The 21,692-nt window shown below is 46.8% G+C and overlaps 1 protein-coding gene across 1 annotated transcript in view; it reads left to right on the plus strand.

The window, feature by feature from the left end:
* Nucleotides 1–21,692, plus strand: part of PTPN23 (protein tyrosine phosphatase non-receptor type 23) — a 558,626-nt gene that overhangs the window by 530,666 nt on the left and 6,268 nt on the right. The window lies entirely within an intron of this gene.

The raw sequence follows: 21,692 nt of genomic DNA on the forward strand, positions 1-21,692 counted from the left end.
AGAGGACATCGAGCAGCTCACTAAAGATGCAGGCCCACAGTGCAAGTGATGCGGTGAGGACGAACATCTTGGTCACAGGAGATGCTTGAGGATGGGGGTACTTGGAGCCCAAAGATCTTGGTGGAAGGAAGCCAACAAGTTTTTGCAACTGCAAGTCGATACGGTGCAAAGGGGTTCGGTTCCTGCGGCTCCGACGAGGGATACTGGCCTCAAACTTGATTAGAGGACAGGGCAGGCCTCAAGGGATGTGAAAAACCACCACCTGTGTTGCTGAGTCTTTCGGAGTCCGTGGGAGCCCAGGATCAGCAGACCAGTCAGCTCAGATGCAGTGCCTGCAGATGCAGGAAAGTGACTCCTTCACTTCAAGGGAGTTTCTTTCAGGTGTCTTGGATGTCCACAGGCCTTGGAAGGTTCCTGTATGGAGCACAGGCACGGACATTGTAGCAGACAAGCAGGGTGACTAGATCAGGAGCAGCAGGAATCTTCTCAGTTGCAGCCTTGATGCCCAGAGCGAAGTCCAGAGTGCCCAGACGGTCGAAGAAGTGGAGTCTTGAAATGAATCTTGTCCCACGACGAATCTTAGGACCCATCCTCAGGTAAGCCCTTACATACCCTAAGGAAAGGGTTGGGACGATTTAGGGTTCCCTCCCAGGGGAGGGTTTGGACAGTGAGAAGGATACTCCCATGTCCTTTGTCCAGTTTTGCAACAGAGCAGGAGCCAACAGCTCCCTGAACTGGTTTTAACTGGACTATGCAAGAAAGGCACCAAATGTGCCCTTCAAGCAGACTGAGTGGTGCTGGCAAGTGCTCCCACCAGGCCCCAATACACTAAACCCTGTCTGGGAGGTAATCACACCTCTTGGGACAGGATACCTATTCTGCCTTCCCCTGCTCGAGCTTGGCTCAGAAGCTGGAGGGCAGAAACACGTCTCCTTGTGTTTGCTTTGTTCGCCCTAAGTTGGCAGGGTATGCCCAGACGTGGGTCCCTAGCTCACTTTGCCACTGGATTCAAGCTAGCCTGGCTGATGAGGGCTGTTAGCCCGAAAACGGTTCCAGGATGCTTGTTTCCGGTCCAGGGAAGATATGGCTTGGCAGTTCGGGCTGGGCTGTTTCCATGAGGCACAGGGTCAAGACTGATTTGCATATAGCTGTGTCTGAACTGGGGTGGCAAAGTGAACTAAAGAACGATGATGGATTCAACCCAGATCTGTGACTGGGGGTGAGTGTCTGAAAAGTTTCAGCGCACCGTCCATCATCTCCTTGTGTTTGCTTTGTTCGCCCTAGGTTGGCAGGGTATGCCCAGACGTGGGTCCCTTGCTCACTTTGCCAATGGATTCAAGCTAGCCTTTGTAATGCGACCCACAGCCTCTGCTGCTAGCAACAGTGGCAGCCCCTGGCTTACACCCCCACTTTGGGCAGTAAAGCCAGTGGGAAAATCCAGAAAAGATATTTGGGCCCACCTCTGCCAACCCCACCAGTGGGGGGGGGAAACTAGGTGAAGCACACTTTTCAGTCCCAGCCATCTTGAGGATGGAGGGACCCCTCCAACCAGGGCTAGGCCTATGCCCCCTCCCATAGGAGGTTGGCATAATAGATGGTCTATTACCCCTGGGTGTGATGCCCATTGGCCCTACCTGCTATTCCCATAAAACGCCTCCTAAATTTAATATTTAGGTGGCTCCCCCTGATCTGCAACAACCTAGGAAGACCACTGCAGCAGAAGACAGAATGTGACAACTGCCTAGGCCCCAGCCCTACCGGTCTGTCTCTAGCTTCGATGCCCCTTCGACCTGTCTTGCAGCAGTGACCTCCAAAAACCCTGTAATTACTGTCTGCTTCAATAAAGACTCCAATCTCCTGAGGACAGCGGACCTGTGCAGAAGAAACCAACTCCAAAGAGTCCGGACCCAGGCGGATCCTAGTCCCCAGTCCATTCTACACCTGACGCCCATGGCCTGAGTGGCTCACTGGTGCAGTGAAGTCTCCCCGGCGATCCTGACCTCGTGCCCAGCATTGGATGACCTCAGTTGTCCTCCACGACTGCGCCTGGAGTGTGAGTCCAAAGGCCACCCCCGACCGCAGTCGGCTCCAGTAAGAAGACTCCAATGTCCAAAGGCACCCCTGCACCCGAAGCCCCTGGGCCTTGGTGAGGTGAACAGACAGTGCCCCTACGACCCTCTACATCCCAACTTAACTCTGCTGTTGCAGGTCTCCCTCCGGTGCTACGCCGGCAGCCTCTTTACTGTCAAGAAAACCCCCATTGAAAAGCATTGGGCGCCCAACATCGAATTTACACCCAGCCGCCCCTCTGCCACTGTTGGTGTATGTTTGGTGCTGCTTAGTGTCTAAGGCTGCTCGCCCACACTACGACTAATAGGGCCCTTTGGGTTTTTCATTGAGCCCTGTACGCTTTGAGGAACCGCTGGCCTCTGCGCACGGTATTACCACCTAGTGATAATATCATATACAGAGCCAGGTTCCTACATCACCTGTTTGGGGACAAGGCAGACTGCACTCTAGCAGTTCACGGAGAGCAGGGCCATGGCAGGCTCATCTGCCCCACCTCGCCAGCTGCATCAGCCCTACTGCTCTTTTTGCAGCTTTGGCGCCCCATACCACCAGCCAGTCGACCTCCGTAAGACACCTAGCAGTTTTGTGATTGATGCTGCCCAGTTCATTACCCCGCTCCCCTCCTCCACAGCCCCACCTTCCAAATCTCTTTAGCATGCCCTTAGCAGAGCAGAGCTGAGCTATCCAGTGGAGGCAGAATCCAATGATGTTTGCCAGGTTGACAGGCCACAACTTCAGGTCAGTGGCTCCTGCAATTTGTTCAGCAGATATATGACCTATGTTTCAGTATCTCACTGTCACACCCTCCATCGTCCCCCGATGACTGACTGAGGACCATATATCCATTATCGTCAGGAAGTTCAAGCCCTTTTGGCTGTTAAGAGGGTGCCCATGCCAGAGATAGGACGTAGTTGTTATTTTCACTTCTTTAGGGTGCCCAAGAAGGACAGAGGCTTTCATCCTATTTTAGACCTGCACCCTCTTAACGCCTTTCTCTTGAAGGAAAAATTCAGATGCTCACACTAGCCCAAAGCTTGCCTGCCCTCATCGCTGGAGACTGAATGGTGGCATTGGACCTGCAAGACTCCTATTTCCATAAACCTGTCCTGCAGGCCCTTCCGTTATATATACAGTTCATTGTGGTACAGGAGCATTTTCAGTTCTCTTTGCTCCAGTTAGGTCGCACCTGTGCCCCTCAGGTGTTCACAAAAGTTATGGTGGTGGTCGTCGTGGCAGCAGCTCTCCTTCAGAGGTCAGGGGTACATGTCTTCTCCTACCTCAACATCTGACTGTTGAAGGTGGGCTAGTAACAGGCAGTCGTCCGCCACCTCCAGATTGTGGTGAACCTCCTTTCATGTTTGGGGTTCACAATCAATGTGCCAAAGTCACACCTGGCTCCTTCTCAAACACCCCCTTTATCTGAGCCATTCTGGACATGGGTCAGTTTCGGTTTGGTACCTTTCTAGGACATTCCGGCTATGATCCTGAACTTTCACCCTCTGTCCTGGATTTCAACGAGGTTGACACTGAAGCTGCTGGGTCTGATGGTATTGTGCGTCCTGCTGGTTGAGCATGTCTGGTTGCAGATATGGAGACTCTGCAGTGGGATCTGAAGTCTCAGTGGGCCCAACATCAGAGGACCTCTTCGACCATGTTCAGATTTCGGAGGCGACTGCAAAAGGTCTGCAGTGGTGGTTACTGGACCACAGTTGTGTCAGCGGCAGACCCCTCTCCCTTTCCAACCCAGAACTGACCCAGGTAACCGATGCATCGCTTTTGGGTTCGGGTGACCATCTGGTAGAGTTGGAGGTCAGAGGCCTTTGTTCTCTTACGTAGTCCTAGCCCCTTCTGTAGCTGATGTCCATCTGCTTGGTGTTGAAAGCCTTCCTTCCTTCTATCAAAGGGAGGCTGATACAAGTGCTCATGGACAACACCGCCACTGGGGACGGGTCATGGACCTTGTACCTGCAGGACCCTGCACCTCTGGGAATTGCTGGAACGCCAGGGAATTTTCCCGGTGGTCTGCCACCTGCCAGGATCTTTAAATGCCAGGGCAGATGAGCTCAGCATATTGTGTGGTACTCGACAGATAGACCCCCTCCAGGCAAAGTTATCTGAGGTTTTTTTTTTTTTTTTTTTTAATAATTTTTTATTGAAGTTCTTGTATCATAATTTCAATATGACAATAACATGAATTGGCAACCAAAAATGAAGATACAGAGTAAGGAAAATTATTTACGGAATACAAAAGTCCAACATTACTCAAAATAAGAACTCCAAAGTTTGTCAAACTTCCTCGTCCCACCAATTCGCTGTGCATATCGCAGTTCACTCTTTCTAACATTCCTCATTTTTTGAAGCCAGACATTAAACAAAGGAACTTGAATTGACTTCCAGTTCTGGTGCACCAGAGACCTTGCCACTGCCATTGCAATAAATAATAGTTTAACCATCTGTTCTATCAACCCGAGATCAGAGTCTTATCCATACAGTACTAATTTAACGTTATAAGTAATCTGGATCCTACAGTACTTTTGCAAATATTCGAAAATCTCATTCCAAAAAGGCACAATTTTAAAACCGTGAGCTATAATGTGAGACCAGTTAGCAGGAGTACATTGCTGACATCTAAAACAGGTGGCACTAGTATTGATGTACATTTTAGCGAAAATATTAGTTTAATTCAGAGTTTGTACACGGGTGCTAAAGCCAATATAATTATTAATTCTGTTATGGTGGATACAGTATCGGTCCAACGGGGCACCAGGCAGGGTTGCCCCTTGTCCCCTATTCTTTTTGCTTTTTTTATTGAACCGTTAGCTACAGCAATTCGTGAATCTGTGACTATTCCTCCTCCGATCCCTTCTATGGCAAAAATTAAATTGTATGCCGATGATATCATGTTGTTGATTAAGACTGATATTCAATCTCAAACTGCTGCTCTACAGCTTTTTGAAGAATTCGAAGCTTTGGGAGGCTACCGAATTAATAAAAAAAAAACAGAAATATTAGTTTGTGGTGGGGGTGAGGTGGATTTACATATTGATTTACGTGGCTGCACTAATTTAAGACCGAAGAGGTATTTGGGAGTTATGTTTTCCACTCTGGTTTCCGATTTAGCTATGCTGAATTTTGAGCCTCTTCTACGTAAGGTTCAATCTTTGTTTATCAGATGGGATTCGTTGCCATTCTCCATTTTGGGGCGGGTGGCACTTTATAAAAATGTCTATTCTCCCGCTTTTCAATTTTTTATTTTCTGCCATTCCTTGCTTTTTGCCCAGTGGCTTTTTTCAAAAGTAGAATCGTTATTCTCAGGTTTATATGGGTTAAAAAAAAGTCCCAGGATAGCAATGGGGACTCTTTATTTGGAAACTGAATTGGGAGGTTTATCCGTACCTAATGTCAGAGATTATTATAGCGCATATTTTGCCCAGTATTTAGAGCGGTTTAAATCTGGAATGCAGAGTCCAAATGTCTTTATTAATTTCTTTTTTGACCGAATTTGTCATGAAGCTCAGACCCCATTTCCGTTGCTTATTCCTAAATCACCGAAACTTAGTCGATACAAGATGATGCTCTGGTTTTTTAAGCGCCGTGACGTCTTTCTTAAAAGATATTCTCTCCCCCAGTTTAATATCAGAACTCCCTTAAGGAATGCTCTCATTTTTATGGGAATGAAAATTGGAGTGGATACTGTACTGCAATGGGAACGAGTTGGGTTTTATACTCTTTCAGATTTTTTAAGGGAGGGGGCATGGTTGTTACCAGGAGAGATGCAGCTATTAATCTCGGGGGAATTTTATGCTACTAGGTTCCTATGTTTCGATCTTTAAAATGCTGGAACAAGTGGAGCCAAGACTTATTGGTTCCTCTAGTCAGTTATGGCGACGATTTGTTTTTGACTCCTCGGAGGAGGAAGCCAGGGGCATGGAAACGTTGCTTAGCCCAACATATTGAGGTAGATCGGAGTCAGAAAGCCATTAAAAAATGGCAAGAACAGGAGAATCACGTACTCACTATTAATACCTGGAAAACCTTAAATAAGCTGAATTTTAGTGGTCTTCGAGGATCTAACTGGAGAAGAATGCTATTTTTCAGTTATCTGAGGTTTTGTTGTATTTTGTTTGTCCCTTGCCTAGCAAGGTCTTATTCTGGGCTCAGTTGAATGGTACTTTACGGCTCTTGGCCTTTTTGTGGTTGCCGAATCAGCCCTCATTGATTAAGTCTCCAGTTCTTATGCCCTTTTTGGAAGGTTTACAACATTTGTTTCTTCCCTCTCCCTTCATCATGCCAGTGGTACCTTAACTTAGTCGTCACATTTCTGATGTGCACTCCCTTTGAGCCGCTTCACAGCTGTCCTCTGCAGCTTCTCACCCTCAAGACATTGTTCTTCGTCACCATAGTATCAGCGCCGCATCGCAAGCTCATCAAGCTCTGTGTGTCAACCCACCAAACACTATCTTCTTCTCAGACATGCTGGTTTTGCAGACATGGGTATCCTTCTTGGATAAGGTTGTGACGCCATTCCACATCTTTCAAAACATCACCTTGCCAATGTTCCATACTCCGTCTCACCCCTCTAAGGAGGAGCAGAAACTCCATCCCTTTGACCCAAAAGAGCGCTTAACTTTTACATAGATTGTACCAAAGAACACCAGGTGGATGGTCAGCTCATTGTGGAGTTCTCTGAGGTGAAAAAAGGCAGGGCTGTGCAGAAGAGATCGGGCTTTGCAGTAAGATCTGCTAAGCATTGGCTAAAAAGAAGCCTCCAGAAGGACTGCATCCTCATTCTACCAGAAACAAAGCTGGTACCACTGAATTGGCACGCAGTGTCTCTTTACAGGTCATTTGCTAGACAGCTACTGGGAAGTCCCACCATATATTCATGAAGCACCATTGTTTGAACATTCACGTTAGCCAAGAGAGGCATTTTGCCTGCTAAGTCCGCAGGACTTTCTTGTTTGAGTCATTCAGAGACCAACCTCTAAATACTTAATCCTTTGGCATCTATTCAAAAGGTGAAGAATCATCTGTGCCTAGAAATCTCAATCAGAAATACAAGTTGCTTCCTTTGGTAATGCTCTTTCTGGTAGAGACTATCTAGCCGCAGATTCCTCACTGATCCTATAATCGTACCCATTCTGTGGCTGGACTCCTTCCATTAATAAGATTCCAAGTCTAGGAATCAGCACACTAGTGACAATTTGCTATTGCGGCTCTGCTTCTGGGGGCATGGATAGCAACAGATGTCAGTGGAGCGGAAAGTCGTCATTGCAGAGCCACATGATGCCACCTCCTGGCTCGCAGTGGTAGTGTCGAAAAAGTTCCTGCATCCAGTCTGACACCTGGGAAATATTCAAAAGGTGAGAAATAGCTGGTTAGACAGTCTCTACCAGAACGAGCATTACCGAAGGTAAGTAACTTGTTCGTCGTGGACCAGTCTGAGAGTACTTCTACCTGCAGATTTCTCACCTCTTCATTCTCCAGGCAGGCCGATATGTGGCACCATGGCTTTGACTTGACTTGACTCTGCATCGCCCCAGATTGGATGCCACAGAAAAATGTATGGCGCCACAGATTGTGCTGATGTCCAATTCTTCTTTTTTCCACTCCCCTCAATGTGACCGGAGTTCCTCTCCATTGAAAAGATTTTTTTCAGTGCCTTAGAGCTGATTTTACCTCCATAACTGTAAGACTTTAAGATATCACTCCTGACACTGACAGATGTTGATTTTGGTTCCCGAGGATATTTGTCTCTGGTTCCTCACGCATAAGCAGGACTCTGAGGCCTGTGAGAAGTGCAGCGTCATGCATGCCAAAACCATCAAGGAACAGGAAGCAGAGCTTTTCATGACTCCAGCCCTGTGACAAACATGGAATCTTCACTGCTCCCAGGCCAAGTCCCCAACCATTAGGTAAGCCTTCAGAGTAGACTCTTGCAAGAGAACTCCACCTGCAAGATGCATTGCAAGAGAGACTCTTCCTCCTCTTGACATTGTTCTTTTCACAGAGACATATCGTCTAGTGAGTGGTGCCATTCCCCGACTCGTGCCTCAACGTCGTCATCTGTATTTGAAGGATATGTGTCCCATGCCAATGCCTAGTTCTGGGCCTGAAGCTGTCTAACACCCTTCTGTTGTTTCTGCCCCTGTTGATGACCCTGCCAAAGTGGTGGCTTGTACCCAGGCTTTGCTGACTGTGATTTACCCCCTCCAGATTTCTCTGGTGCGCTTTCGAGACCCATTTCACCTGTGAGACCATCAGCTGTGGAGCAACAAAGGCAGGGTTTTGTGTCGAGGTTGGGTACCATGGTTGGTTGCGATTGTTGAACTTTCATGTCAAAGGGGTGACATTAATGGTAGCCCTGAACAGTGGTGGTTGATGAAGCCTGACGGAGGTGGTGTGTAAATAACCTGTATAAATGGCAGAGAGCAAGCGAGTGAAGCAAGAAAACCGCATTTGCCCAAGGAACTTTCATGGACCGAGTCCATTTTTCTAAAATGGGGCCAAATAGTGTAATTGAGAGAATATGCTTTACCTAAGTTGGCTAAACAACATAGGTTTCAAAGGAGCCATAATTAAATAGTTCAGTAGAGTCCTTATGTGCCAAGCATTGCCTGACCCTCATTTCTGAGCAGTTACAATAAGAATTGGCATAAACCAATGGGTAATAGAGGCTTTTAAAAAAAAATTGAATGTGGAATTTCACATGGCCTGTTCATTTTTAAAATTTATAAAGCATTTTCATTCAATCCTACATTAGACTTTCTTTCATTTGGCTTAATATTTAACCTTTCATGTAGGATCTTTAATACTTTTTATCTGGAAATCTCCATGAAAGGGGCATCGTAAAGATACTAAGTTACACAAGACTTGAAGTTTGAGGCTGTAGTGGCAGAGCTGGACTAATCTTAAAGATCGTACAGCAAAGCTCCTACTACCAGTATCAAGATTCAGACTGCAATAGACATACATACTTTGCTATCAAGTGCATGTTTTCATTTTGGATCAATAGATTAATCAGTTTATTTACCCCACTCGCAAACCCATTGACACTTCCTTCCTACTGTGACTGTACCTCAGCTGACAGATCCCTTTTTACTCCAGTAGGCTGACTTTGAACCAGTCTAGGAACCATGAACATTTCCAAACAGCAGTGCCATTATAATCAAGGCCAGACACGAAGTTCATGCTAGTTTCAATAGCGAGCATCTTTGAGAGCTGCTTCCTGGTGCTCAGCTGTTTCCACACCTGGATTAACTATTTGCCTCTGATAATTTTACAGGATGCTGATGCATGATGAGGATTAAAGTAGTGAGGCGGATAACTCTCTTCCTCCTTATTCTGAATGGGGTGTTTAACCTTACCAGTGCCAGTGGTTTAGACACATTCCCTGGAGTTCACTTGGAATGTCCTTCTTTTGTTTGTTTTTTTGGGAGTTTTATATAGCGCAAACTCGACCCAAAGATTTCAGAGCACTTTACATGAGCACCAGTTACGTTACCCAGATTCGAAATTGACTGCTCTAGCCGTTTGGCCTCATCCTCTCCCAATCCTCTCCTCATCCTTCTGGTCCCCCACAGAGAATATTGTCTCCTACGTCACTTCTGCATAAGGGGGCTGTGGTCTTCGAGTTGCCCTTGGCTGATGAGGAGAATATAGCTAACCTCCTTGCGGAAATATGCCAGCCTTCATCCTCTTTTGGTGTATAGTGCAAACCGGTTTCCACTCCAGGATTGAACCGCCAGATTACCAGCTGTCATTGTCCAGTTATATGTAACCGTAAGTTCTTATCTGCGCAGCCGGCAGCGGAGGGCCGTTTGGTACAGGTTTCCTGTTATTCAAAGCTTAATCCCATAAAATTTCCCTCAACTCCTCCTGACAGGGATTCAAAACACATAGAAGGTATGAAAGAAATGTGTTTTCTCATGAAGTTCAACTCGTCCTCACGAAGTCTGGCTCATAGTTCTACTGATAATTGAAATCTGATTCACTCTTCCTTATCAGTAGTCACCTTCCCTCATCCCTCCTGTTTTCTCCATCCCTTCTACAAGCCATGTCCGCATTCTCCAGCAAGAAGTTCTCATCCTTGTGAGTAAGGAGCTATAGAGTTGATGAGATATGACAATGGTGTTACTTCTGTTTATTTTAGGTCCCCAAGAAGGGTGGGGCCTTTATCTCATTCTTGACCTTGATGGCTTAAATTGCTTTCTTTGCAATGAGAAATTCAAAAAGTAGTCCCTTGCCCGAGTCTTCTTGTCCCTGAAGTTCAGAGACCAGATAGTGTTGCTCAACCTGATGGAAGCATATCTTCATATAGTGGCCCTACAGTTGCACGGTCAGTTCCTGTGATTCTAATTGGGTTCCACTCGCTTCCAATTGACAGTCCTACCATGTGGTCAATGACAGTGACATCCCTGTCCGCCTGCTCAACTTCAAATACCTGGGCATATGGGTCACTTTATACCGTAACTTTCCTGGACTCTCAATCTTCAACCTTTAGTCTGGAATGGCAAGCCCTTTCCCTAAATGTTATGGGGCGTATTGCTCTAAATAAAATGATGATCCTCCTGCAGTTCCTGTACATTTTTCAGAACTTACCACTTCACTTGACTCAGGCGTGGTTTCATGATCTGGATGGAATTGCGAAAACATTCTTGTGGCGGGGACTCAGGCCTCGCCTTGCTTTCACACACTGTCAACGAGGCCCCTATGATGGGAATGATAAATCTTTAACTTTACTACCTGGCTTCCCACCTTCTTGTTATTCACGATGGGGGGGGTGGTCTGATCTCGCTTATCGCTTATAACTCTCAATGTTGGGTTTTCCTCATTTACAGGCCATGCTTTATGGATCCCCGGTTTCTCTTGCCATACCTCAGGTAACTAGAATGGTGTTCCTTGCCTGGAGAGCAGCACTCGGACACATGCACTGGGAGGCCAAGCTCACACAACAGACCCCTCTTTGGCACAGCACCTGGTTGAGGGAGGTGGCCGTATTTCAGGCTTTTAGAACCTGGGATCACAGAATTGGGAGATGTGTGGTCTGGGACACATATATGCTCCAGTCAGGACCTTTAACTTCATACCCAATTGTATAAATATTTTCAGCTCCGACATGCGCTCCACACTCGTATCACATCATCTGAGGCCCTCACAGAGTTCAGCCCCTTGGAAGCTAAACTTCTCATGGGAAACCTGTGCTGCGGAGGAATCTCCCAGATCTATTGCACCCTGATAATCAACTCACCTGGCACGCTACAATACCTCAGACCCCGATGTGAAGGCTGGTTGGGTCCCATAGAGGACGAAGATTGGCGAGATGCTTAGATGGCCCCTCGTGAGCTTACCATTTCCTCTCGAATGTGACTGGTTCAAACATATTACCCTTATGTTGTGTATCTCTCTCCGATCCACTTTTACCGGGTAGGTCTTCACCTTAATCCCTCCTGTCCCCGATGTGGAATTGAGCCATCAGATTTTTATCACATGGTGTGGTCCTGTCCTGTGGTGCAGAACTACTGAACCGGGGTAACCTGAGACTTATCAGACGTCCTTGGGTGTGAAGTTTCCCTCTCCCCTTATTTTATACTACTTGGTGTATTTGAGGGGTCTGAGGGCACGAGGGCCGAGAGTGCATTTTTAGGTACGGCCCTCCTGGTTGTGTAACAAGACATTACTGAACATTGTATGTCCCCTACTTCCTCAACCCTATTGAGCTGGTGACTAGGTGTAGATTGGTGTGCGCAACAAGAACATGTGGTCTACGAGGCTAGTGGTTGCCCCCACAAACATGGACGGGTTTGGGGGAAGTGGTTGGGTCAACTTACCTAAGAATGTAATCTATATAGATTCTTGAGCACTGATTATCCTAATTATGGTGTATTGCTTGAGTATTGCTGCTTTGCAGCGTTACAACACTTTACTTTGTATTGTGAGGCATGCGTTTCAACTGTATATCTTTGCCACTTAGGGTGGCTTAACTTCAGTAAAATCTGTTTACCAAAAAAAGGTCTGATTGATATGTTCTCCCAAAATCATTGTTATGCCTCAGTGGGGTGTGAACTTGGTCATTTGCATGCCCATTGAGCCTATGTTCAGCTTGTTCCTTAAAGCTCTTAACACAAAAAACAGTCATTCTAATTGCAATTATGCCAGCATGCTGTGTGAGTAAACTGCAGGTGCTGTTGGTCCAACCATCATTTTCTGGACAAATTGTTACTAAGGACCCTGGTGGCCTTCCTATCAAAGATTGTGACTCCCTTCCAAGTTGGCAGAGGATCACTCTGCTGCCATAGTTTCTTTTTCTTTCCCCCCCCCCTCAACCTCGCTCCTTGAATGAGGTAGAACTCCATTGCAGTGACCCTAAGAATACTTGCTATTCCGAGCTTGACCCAGACGTTCCCTGAGTTTCCAGGTATGTCGATGGTCCTGCTGCAAGTTTAAGCCTTCAGGGAGGCTATGCTCTGTAAATTCTTTACTTTACCAGGCTCCCTCTAGCTTGCCTTTAGGCTCCAGGGATCCACAGGGGCCTCCAGTCGGACGACAGCCGGCGGGTCTGCTCTTTTCTCTGTCCCTTAGTCCTGTATTGAGTTCAGCACAGACTCCGGTGCCTGCTCAGGTTTTGGCATCATTACCTGTGGCAGTTCAGCTTGAATCGACTCTGATGCCAGATGAGGATATGCAGCCCATAGTGCTATCCAACTCCAATCTGAATCCACCACAAACTCGACCGATATAATAACCTGCGCAGAACCACTTGGCAATTTCTCTGACTCTGATACTGTAACCTTGCCACATGCTCATCGCCCGCACCTTCCGCCATTGCCTTCCTAACACAATATTCAACACCAGTAAGTCTGGTGGTACAGGCTTCCACCAGCAAGGCCAAGTCCAACGCCATCCCTACCACTACCAGATAGGGAGTCAAAAAGTATAGATATATTTGACAAGCACATTTTCTCCTCCACAAGCCTTGCTCTAAGGTCAGTGAATTCCAGCAGTCTCTTCGACTGCTACTTCCATGCCCTTTGGGACACAGTGGCCTGAGTTGCCTCCGGGCATCTCTTACCCAGGCTATTTATGATAGTGAAATTGGTAATGAGATCGGGACTTGACAGACTGTTGGGACATGCCATTGGTGCTAGTGTGGCTCTTTGGTGTCGTGTCTGAATGACATCTACTGGGTTTTCCGGGGATGTCCAGGCATCCTCAATGGATATGATGTTTGACAGTTAAAAAAATGTTGGCAACAAAGCAGACTTGGCCTTGGAACATTTAGAGGAGGGTAGAGCCACAGCACGTTCTTTGGGTCTTTCTGCTCCCACAAGGCAGTTTCATCAACAATTTAGCCCTCTCTGTGGCTATGCCAGAGTATTCCCAGTGCTAATCTCCTCCTCCAGCCCAGCAGACCTTTCAGCCCTTTCATGACAGAGTCCCTGGTACTCTGGAACAACGAGGACAGTAGGGACAATGTGCAGCTGAGCTCCCCACCCCTTCAGCAGCAGGAACCACAAAGCCACTTTAATTGGGTCCTTGGCAGCACATGGCCACCATGAAGTGTGGCAGCCTTCACGGCAGACAAATGGCTCCTACAGTTGTCTATTGATGCTATGCCCCCTCATTCATTTCTACCCTTTGGCACCTTCCACCGCCTGCTGATGGAGGACCATCTGTCAGGCCCTTTTGGCCAAAAAGAGAGTTCCAGCCTAAGAAGTAGGAGGTGGGCGTTAATCAGTCTACTTCCTTGTGCCAAAGAAAGATGCAGCCTTCTTCTTGTTTTAGATCTTCGTCATCTTAATGCCTTCCTGTGGAAGTACAAATTCTAGATGCTCACGTGAGCCCAGGTCCTGTCTGCTCTAGACCCTGGAGACTGGACCTGAAGGATGATTATTTTCACATCCCTGTCCTGCAGACCCACAGGCTATACCTACGGTTAACTGTGGGTCTGGGGCATTATCAGTTCGCAGTGCTCCCCTTAGGCCTCACCACTGTCATTAATGTGTTTATGAAAGGGATATTGGTAGTCGCAGCCCACCTTTAGAGGTCGGGAGTACCAGTCTTTCCCTACCTCGATGGCTGGCTACTAAAGGTGGTCTTGCAATCGTTAACCACCTCCAGATGATGGTGAACCACCTTGCATCATTGGGGTTTACTATGAACATGCCTAAGTCATACCTGACTTCTTCGAAGATTCTCCCTTTTATCAGAGCCATTGTGGATATGGTGTGGTTTCTTCCTTTTCCCCCAAACTTAGAGTCCAGGACATTCGGGCTATGACCCCGATGTTTCACCCTCTTTTGACTTACTGCATCCTGTTGGTGAAACATGCCAGAAGGCAAATGTGGGAACTGCACTGAGACCTCAAGTCCCAGTGGGCATTTAAGGCAAATTTATCAGATTGTAGACAAGATTGTGAAAGATCTGCAATGGTGGCTGCTGTACTGTGATTGGGTTAGTGGCAGGTCCCTCTCTGTTACCCTTCCTGGAGCTGACGGTGGCTCACGGATGCATTACTGCCTGATTGGGGAGGCCATCTGGGAGAGATTGATACAATATCAATCTATTAAAGTAGAGGGTGATACGCTTTCCACTGAAGGCCCTCCTACCCACCATCAAGTGAAGGCTGGTGCAGGAATCGCCCACTATACCACTGCTATGTGGTACAGCAACAAGCAGGGTGCTGTGTGGTCTTGGGTCAGGAGGCTCTGCTCCTTTGGAACTGGCTAGACTACCAAGGAATCTCTCTGGTTGTAACCATCTGGCTGGATCATTAAACCCCAGAGCTGATGAACTGTGTTGCAGCTGCCTAGCGGATCACACATAGCAGTTACACCCGGAGGTGGTACAGGCTGTCTTCCAGTAATAGGGATAACCCTGGCATGATCTTTTTGCCTCTACTGAGAATGCGCAATGTCCGCACTTCTGCTCGGTGGAGGTCAGAAAACCGCTCTTGTTCAGTGACACTACCCTTATTGAGTGGAACTCAGGACTCCTGTAAGCCTCCCGCCATTGTGTCTCAGTCCAGAATTCTAAAGAAGATCAGAAATAACAGCCCAAGTCATCCTAGTGGCACTGGATTGGACCAGGAGAGTGTGGTACCCAGAACTCATGGGCATGAGCATCTGTCATACGAATAACTGCCACTTCGGGAGGATCTGTTGTCACAGCAGCAGGGCATTGTGTTGCACCTGTGCCTGCACACTTTTCATCTCCATGCTTGGAGATTGAGCAGCGATAGTTGAACTCCTTCGACCTGTACCCAGAGGTCATTGATGTCATATTGACAGTGAGATGTCCCTCCATAATTTAAGTATTTGCCAATCGTTGGGACAGATTTGTGGATTGGTGCAGTACCTGTCAAATTGACCCTTGACTGGCAAATTTGTCTCAAGTTTTATTGTTAATTTTCCCCTAGCCAAGCAAGCATTTGCTTTGGTCATGGTTATTGGCTATTTATTGGGGCTTTAGGCTTTCTCGCTCGACCAGATTTTGTTAAGCTGCAGTTAGAAGTATCCATCAGAAGAACAAGTCACTTACCTTCAGTAACACTGTGTTCGAGGCATATGGCCTGTAGATCGTATACTTGTGCATAGATCGCCATCTGGTGTTGGGCTTGGATGTTTGCACTTTGTTTTTGTCTTGGAAGAAGTATTTGTAGTCACAAGGTAGGTGACTCCACCTTAGGACAATAGTGCACATGGGCATCGACTCCATCTCCAGATTGTTTTTTCCGCCATCAGGTTCGGATGTGATTTGCTGCACTCCGGGTCGGTGTTGTTTTTCGAACCCCCTTCGACGCGCAATCCCTCCCCACTCAACGGTATTGTCTCGCTCACGTTTCCTATTTGACGCCTATCTTTGGGAAATCTAAAATCCTCGACCACGATCTTTGACGCGGGCGGTTGGGCCTATCCGTGCCGACCATGCCAGCAGTCAATGGAAAGGACTCCTTTCAAAAAATGCCCCGGGTGTGGTGCTAAGTTCCCACACACGGACTTACACGAGGTTTGTAGTCTCTCCCCGGAGCACAAAGACAAGAACTGCGAGGCCTGTGCATCTTTCAGGTCGTAGAAAACCATCCGTGACCGTCTGGTTCTACGTTACCAAATGTCTCGTGGAAGCAGCTCGATTCCGGATATCTTCAGAGCAGATCCCAATCTCCAGCTGAGCAACATGCTGATAAAGGAGACATCTCCGTCTCCGAAGCTGACGACTCCGACGGCAAAGACGAGACAGTCACCCTGGCTCAGCAGTCTGTGAGTACCGAGACCCCTCTCCCAACCAAAACCAAACCTAAGGCTCCGGTAACACCTTCTCCCTCGGTCTCAAGTCGACACCGGCAACACATTTCAGACACCCCACCCTCGGGCCCGGCTATGAAACCTAAAGAAAAGCTTTCCGGCTTGGGATCGAGCCAACCCCCTTTCGGTGCCGAAAAATCACCTTCGACACCGAAGTCCAAAATCAAAGAGGTGCCACAGATGCTGAAGCCCTCGACGTTGAAACAAACAAAGGATAGGTATTCAAAGCCGAAAAAATCTTGGGAGCCGAACAAACCTTCGGAGCCAAAAAAGGTCTCGGAGCCAAAAACTCCTGTACCAAAAGCTAAGGAGTCCAAGACCCCACAGAAAGCTTCAGAGACATGGTCTAAACAATATTCTGACCCTAAGTCTTCAGCACCGAAAAAGGACATTGTACCCATACAACAGTCTCTACCAGATTTTTCGGATCCAAAGCAAAAAAACTATCTACATTGACCCAGAAACTGGCAAAATTGTCACCAAGCCTCCTAAAAAGAGAACATTGGACACTTCAGAAGACTCTGAAATACCCATGAAGCGGAAGGAGATAGGCACTAATACTTCACCTCTCTCTCCTTCTCCAGCTAATCCAAATCTGCTAATTTCTCCAGCACGCTCCCCACAACATACATTTTAACCTCTACCACAGGATGATGAAGATGATTATACTGATGAAGGTGGGGATGGAGATCCAGATAGGGATGATGATGCACATACCATCCCACACAATACAGATCCTTGGGATGATTACAACACAGATCCCGACCCACACAATGACCCGGACCTCTATCCCTCTAGGCCATCACCACCAGATGACAATATTGGGTTTGCGCAACTAATTAATAGAGCGCTCAATACCACGAGGTACAATTACACTCTGATCCTTTAGAGGAAGACTTTTTATTGGAAACATTTGCACCCACACAAAAGTCCACGCACACCCGGTCAATGTTAAAAGGCATGCTAAAACATGCACCAGAAGTTTTAAAGGACCCTGTCAGAGCCAGGATTCTTAACACCAGGGTAGACAAAAAATATAAGGCAGCTCCCAATGACCTAGTGTACATTAAAGGTCAGGTCCCTTTAGATTCTCTTGTGGTGTCTAATGCACACAAGAGGGCAAATTCACAAAGCACAGGCGACACCCCTCCTCCTGATAAGGAATCCAAACTCATAGACGCATCTGGAAAACGTATCGCGTCACAGGCTGCAAATCATTGGTGGATTGCTAATGCCCAAGCTTTGTTGGCCAGATATGACAGAACTCACTATGATAGGCTTGAAAAGCTTATGCAACATCTTCCTGACCAATATAAAGACAAAGCTAATGACCTTATACAGGAGGGAAAATTAATAACAAATACACATCTATCAGATGTGCGCTTGATGCGGCTGATATGGCATCTCGTGCTATTAATACCAGCGTTTTGCTACGCAGGCGCGCTTGGCTCCGAATCTCCGGATTCAAGCAGGAAGTGCAGTCCGCTATTCTTAATCAGCCTTTTGACCAAGAGCATCTTTTTGGGCCCACAGTCGGATACTTCTTTAGAGAAGATGAAAAAGGATACGGACACTGCCAAGTCCATAGGGGCCTTGCAATTACCTTCCCCTAGAGGTTCATTTTGTCGCTCCTTTTACAGGGCTGGCTCCAAAACTATTGGCTTGGAGCATCCCTCTTCTTCCTATAAAAGCCCCAATCAAACTAATTCCTCCAGAGGATACTTTCGTGGAGGGTACAGAGGCAACAATGGTAAGGGAAGAGGTCGCGGTAACAATACCCGCAACTTCCCTACCACCAAGCAGTGACTTCCCTTCACTTCCCCCCGATCATCCCACTCCTGTCAGGGCACGCCTCTTCTTACTTGTCTGGAATTCTATCACAAAAGACAAGTGGGTAAGACAAATTATCCAGTATGGTTATTGCCTGCAACTCACCTCCACTCCCCCAAATATCCCTCCCAGAAAACGTCCAATGTCCTCGGAACATCTGACTCTTCTGAAACAAGAGGTTCTCTCTCTGTTACAAAAACATGCAATAGAACCAGTCCCCTTACCTCATCAAGGCACAGGGGTTTACTCCCTCTACTTTCTAATCCCAAAAAAGGACTGTTCTCTCAGGCCAATACTGGACCTCAGACCTTTAAACCTCTACATTCAGTCAGACTACTTCCACATGTTCACTCTCCAACAGGTGCTCCCACTGCTTCAACAAGGCGACTTTCTCTCCACTCTAGATCTAAAGGACGCCTACTTTCATATTCCCATTCAACCCACTTACAGGAAATATCTCAGGTTCGTGGTGGACGGTCAACACTACCAATTCAAAGTCCTTCAATTCGGGGTGGCTACAGCACCATGAGTCTTCACCACGTGCCTCGCGGTAGTGGCGGCTCACTTACGAAGACAACACATTCACATGTTCCCTTATCTGGATGACTGGCTCATAAAAGCCAAGTCACACAGCAGCTTTGTGCAACACACACAAAACAATCCAGCTACTTCACAACTTGGGATTCATGGTGAATCTCACCAAATCCCACCTCCAACCGGCCACCACACAACAATACCTAGAAGCTACGATAAACACTTCAAAAGCTTTAGCATACCCCAACCCTCTCAGGATAAGCACTATGCAAGCTCTAATATCCAAATTTCAGCCTCAACACTCATTACCAGCTCGAGTGTTCATGCAGTTGATCGGGATGAGTGCCTCTTGCATTCTCACCGTCCCTTATGCAAGACTCCAAATGCGTCCCTTACAGGAGTGTTTGGCATGTCAGTGGAACCGGGCTCAGGGTCAGCTAACAGATCTGGTGTTGGTGTATGGCCGCACACATCGCTCTCTGCAGAGGTGGAACACACAAAACCTTTCCAAAGGGTGGCCGTTCCTAGACCCGGTTCCACAGATAGTGCTAACAACAGACGCATCGCTCTCCGGCTGGGGAGCTCATCTTCAGAACCATACCATTCAGGGAATGTGGACCCCTCAGCAAAAACAATTCCACATAAATTACCTGGAATTGTTGGCAATTTTTCTAGCGTTAAAATCCTTTCAACTCCATCTGGTAGGCAAAGCTGTCCTGGTCCGTACGGACAACATGACAGCAATGTACTACTTACAGAAAAGGGGGGGGGGGACACTCTCTGCAGCTTTCACACCTAGCTAAAATCATATGGAGAAGGGCCGTACCTCAAAAGATCGATCTCCTTGCAGAACACCCCCAGGAGTAAACAACCAGATTGCAGATCCGCTCAGTCGTCAAAGACAACAGATCCACGAATGGGACATTCATCCTCAAGTTCTTTTTCCATTCTTTCACATGTGGGGCCACCCAGAAATAGATCTGTTGACCACACACCAAAACGCAAAATGCCCAAGCTTTGCGTCCAGGTATCCACACCCATTGTCCAAAGGCAATGGGCTATGGATGAACTGGTCAGGCAAATTTGCTTACGCTTTTCCGCCTCTCCCGCTCATTCCGTTAGTGATTGGGAAACTCAAACAGCATTCCCTCACAATGATCCTGTTTGCTCCAACATGGGCCCGACAACCATGGTTCACAACCCTCTTGGAACTATCAGTAGTTCTGCATCAAAAGCTACGCCTCTCACGCAAACTTCTTACTCAGAACCATGGAGAGATAAGACATCCAGATCCCACTCAACTCAACCTTGCGATCTGGCACCTGAAGTCTTAGAGTTTGGCTACCTCAATCTCCTGCCAGACTGCATGAATATCATTAAAGAAGCTAGACGTCCTACCACCAGAGCATGGTACGCAGTTAAGTGGAAGCGATTTGTGATTTCCTGCACCAATAACAAAATTAATCCACTAGATGCTTCTATTCAGGACATTTTCTGTTATCTCTTGCATCTACAACAATGTAACCTAGCATATACATCTATAAGACTACATCTCGCTGCAATAGCTATCAAAGCATTTATGGAGGGATTTAAGAGAATAATTCCACCTTTTCCGATGTGGAATCTAAATGTTGTCCTCGCCAGACTCATGGGTCCCTCTACACAAATGCGAATTACAGTTCCTTACTAGTTGCTATCACATCTCTTAGAAGAGTTAGTGAACGCCTGACATTAACCATACAAGAACCATTTTTGAAAATACATCATAACAAAGTGGTTCTAAATTTTTACCTAAAGTCGTTTCTGCCTTCCATCTTAACCAGTCTGTTGAACTCCCAGTTTTTTCCCCTCAACCAGACTCAGTGGCAGAACGAGCTCTTCACACGCTAGACTTTAAAAGAGCAATACTTTACTACATTGAAAGGACAAAATCCTTTAGAAAAACTAAACAACTGTTTGTGGCTTTCTCCCCACCTCATAAGGGCAATCCCATTTCAAAAGCGGGGATTGCAAGGTGGATTGTTAAATGCATCCAAATATGCTATCTTAAAGCTAAACGCACATTAACCATTCCCCTGGTGCTCATTTCTACACGTAAACTAGAGGCTTCTAAGGCATTCATAAGGAACATTCCCCTAGATGACATCTACTTGGTCTACACCGCACACTTTCACATAACACTATTGTGTCGATGTGCAATCAAAACAACAAGCTAATGTGGGCCAGGCTGTATTAAGAACACTTTTTCAAACCACTGCAACAGATTCAGGTACCCACCGCTAAGGAAGTAACTGCTGTATAGTCTATGCACAAGTATACGATCTACAGCTCATATGCCTCGAACGGAAAATGCTACTTACCAGTATGCATCTGTTCTTGGCATGTAGAGCTGTAGATTCGTATACGCCCACCAGCCTCCCCAGATACCTCTATCTGTTCCAGTACTATCTCACTTAGATACATTACACATGGACATCTCTTTCTATTTCATACTAGCTCCATCATAAATCTTCATGGCAAAAACAATCTGGAGATGGAGTCGATGCCCATGCACACTATCGTCCTAAGGAGGAGTCACCTACCTCGTGACTACAAAGACCTCTTCCAAGACAACAACAAAGTGCAAACATCCGAGCCACAAGTATACAAATCTACAGCTCTACATGCCAAGAACAGATGCATACTGGTAAGTAGTATTTTCCTTCTTGTTGTTACTCCACCTAAGTGCAGATTTTTCACTGCCCTCGAAAAGGTCACAAGGTAGAGAGCCAACACTGTCTCACACAATATGTTCTACTCTGCATCTGAGGATGCCGGAGGAGGAAATAAGAAACTGACATAAGAGCGCAGGGATGGTGCTTAAGTGCACCTCTGCTCTGTCACCCCAGGGCTGTAGGGAGTTACCTCAGAGCTACATTGCGCCATATACTGGCGTGCAAGAGCATTGATGAAAGA

The sequence above is a fragment of the Triturus cristatus genome, chromosome 10, assembly GCF_964204655.1.
Source record: "Triturus cristatus chromosome 10, aTriCri1.1, whole genome shotgun sequence".
NCBI lineage: Eukaryota > Metazoa > Chordata > Amphibia > Caudata > Salamandridae > Triturus > Triturus cristatus.